Below are 3,178 nucleotides of genomic sequence, written 5' to 3'. Positions count from 1 at the left end.
CTAATTTGGAAAATAAAATGCAGTTCTCTTCCAATTTGACTATTTTTTCAGATGATTAAATGATGCCTGAATGTCTGAACTAGCATTATTGTTGATTAAGATTAAAAGTCAATTTATATCATCTTTCCTCTAGGTTTTGTTTAAATTATTAAATTGTGTTATTACATGGGGGCATATTTTTGTGACAAATATGTCACTAAATTTTAAGAAAAAACATTGTTTTTAAGATCAAAACCAAATTAAAGAGTGTTATTCTTAAATGTTTTCTGTATGTTAAATATCTTGTTTAATCTACAGCTATGGTGGTAAAATGTCTATAATCCATGCTTCCAGGTAGGCTGAGGAGGGAGGATTACAAATTCAAGGCCAGCCTGGGAAATTTAGCAAGATGCTGTCTCAAAATTAAAAAAAAGTGAAAAAAAAAAGGAGCTGTGGTTGTAGTTCAATGACAAAGAGCCCATGGATTCAATCTCTGCAAGCAGAAAGAAAAAAATAGTTTAACTTAGTAGGGTATAAATTTAAATATGTACCAAAGTTCAAAGACACTGCAGATATTCTGACTCTCTTATTAAAAAATACCCTTAAGTATATTGTTCATTTGTGTTCAAAACAAAAACTTTATATGTCATTCAGCTTTTTATTTCTTACACTGAGAGTGTTTAACATTATTCCTGATAGGTTTTAAAAGATAAAGAGATATATAATTCTTCAGAGTATTGGTATGAGTCGTGCAATATATTCAGTCTTACACAGTTTTTAATAAATTTCTCTCATTAAATATTCTACATAACATCTCTTATAATGCACTATAACAAAAGAAATCATACTTTTATAAGCATAGTGTTGTGGGTATATTCAGTGCTTGCCTAGAATGTATGAGCTCTGAGTTCAATTCCAAATAAAAGCCAAAAAAGAAAAAAAAAACCTTACCTGAAATAGAAAGTGAAAAAATTTGGTTTTATAGTTTAGATATTAGGTATCCCCCAAAGTTCATGTGTGAGATAATGCAAGAAAGTTTAGGGGTGAATTCACTAGGTTTTGAGAATTTTAACCTTCTCAGTGAATTAATCCCATCATAAGGATTAACTGGTTGATAACTGTAGGCACATAGGGTGCATAATTGGGAACATGACTTTGGGGTATATAGGGAGGGGTATCTTTCTCTCTGTTTGCTTCCTGGCTCATGTCTAGATAGGCTTGTAAAACAACACCTGACATGAGACTCTGATGTCAAACCTTTTTTAATCCCTCCATTAAAGTTTAAAGTTTAGATACATATTATCAATCAAAATCATTAGCTATTACTTGGCAGTTAAGTATTCTTTGATGTATACTGAATTTGTCTTTTTTTTAATTTAGCCATCCCTTTATTATACTATCATGCCAAGAGGTTGGTCAAATTGTGCCATGGTAGATGCAGTTTTGAGAAATAACAAGACTTAACAAATGTCTGTAGACAGATGTCTAATAAGCAAAATGGAAACAAAGTTTTAGTAGGTAAATTCAATGATAATTAGCTTTAATCTCCATCTTTCCTTCTCGTCCTTTCATTATAAGTAATAGGAATATAACATTTTTTTCAATCTAGACTGAACCCAGGAGTACTTAAGCACTGAGCCACCTCCCAACCTTTTTTATGTTTTATTTTGAGACAGTGTCTTGCTAAATTGTTAAGGGCCCTGCTAAATTTCTGAGGCTGACATTGAACTTGTGATCTTTTTGCCTTAGTCTCCCAGTTGCTGGGATTACAGATATGCACCACTAAGCCCAGTGACAAATGTAACATTTAGTACTCAATTAGTATTGTGAACATTAAGATTTTAATATAAATATTGATAAACTTTGCATATATATCTAGCTACCATTCCATCCACAATATTATATTCCTACTTCCACTGTATTATTATTTATATTACTTATGTTTTTTTGTATTTTAAAGAAAAGAAACATTTGGTAGGTTCATAATACAATCTTGTAATTATGCTTCCTTGGAGCTCTGAGGGAATCCAGATGATATTAATATTTTATATGTATGTATATGTGTGTGTGGATGTGTGTTTTCTAGCCCACTAATATAATAGCTGACGGATTGAGATGTCCTTTCAGAGTGTTAGTCATAGAGTAAGCACTGTAAAAACAGGTTAGATGAAAGGAAGAAAAATTAAGGGGTGAGGAAGAAGAAAATTGAAATAAAATTTGTATATTCTTAAATTCATAATTTTGCAAAGTTCAAAATAAAAAAAAAGCTTTAGTAGTATTTCCAATCAAATTGATTTCCTAACACAATTAACACTTTTCAAAAATGTTTATTTTGAATTTATATGGTACATGGAACACTGAGAATATTTCAGTCATTTTAATGTGGGTATCGTCAATATAAATAACTTTCAAAAGAATATGAAGCATGTTATAAATTTTGGCATATAAATTACATCTCTAACAAAAATTTAAGTTTTAAAAGAAAAGCTATTAAAATTTAGGGAGGATTCTTTTAAAAAACATCCTGTTATATTATTAGATGATTATTAGGGACTTTGTGATAATTAAGAAATGAAAAACATTTCTTCAAAATTACCTTAAAGTCCCCCAAACTTCTCCTAAATCCACAAATTTAATCCAAAGCTGAAAATGTAATTATGAAATAAAAATGAGATTTCTAAATCGACGATGACTTTTATTTAACTCAAACCTAGTCAGTATTAGAAACTACCCTTGGTTTTAAAGAACATTTCAGCTTTTCCTATTACATTAAAAGCATCAATGAATTTCCATTATTATCAAATGTACAAGAGAAAAAATAATATAGGACATAGAAAAAAAAATTTTCTATGTCCTATATTTCTTGTCATTTCTCAAGAAAATAAAATGGAAAAAACATTCCAGTTGCATTTATTATAAACATATCATTATGGAATTCTAAGAATATAAAACAAAAAAATATCATTCACATAAAATATGGTGTAGAATAATATTTATAGTAGAGGAAGTTTGATATTAATGCAAATATTTAAAATTATTATGTTATGACTAAATCTCCTTCAGAGAAAAATGCCAAAATTCATTGGAAGATTGTTAAATTCTGTTTTATCAATATTCATGTGTTTCTTAAGTAATTATTTCTAGTTGAAGATAGGAAATGAGGTGAATGGTAAGAAAGCTAGAGCACAGTTATAATCCT

This window comes from Marmota marmota, unplaced genomic scaffold (assembly GCF_001458135.2).
Source record: "Marmota marmota marmota unplaced genomic scaffold, marMar, whole genome shotgun sequence".
NCBI classification, from domain to species: domain Eukaryota; kingdom Metazoa; phylum Chordata; class Mammalia; order Rodentia; family Sciuridae; genus Marmota; species Marmota marmota.
The sequence above is the reverse complement of the archived record's forward strand: the minus strand, read 5'-3'. Positions refer to the sequence as shown.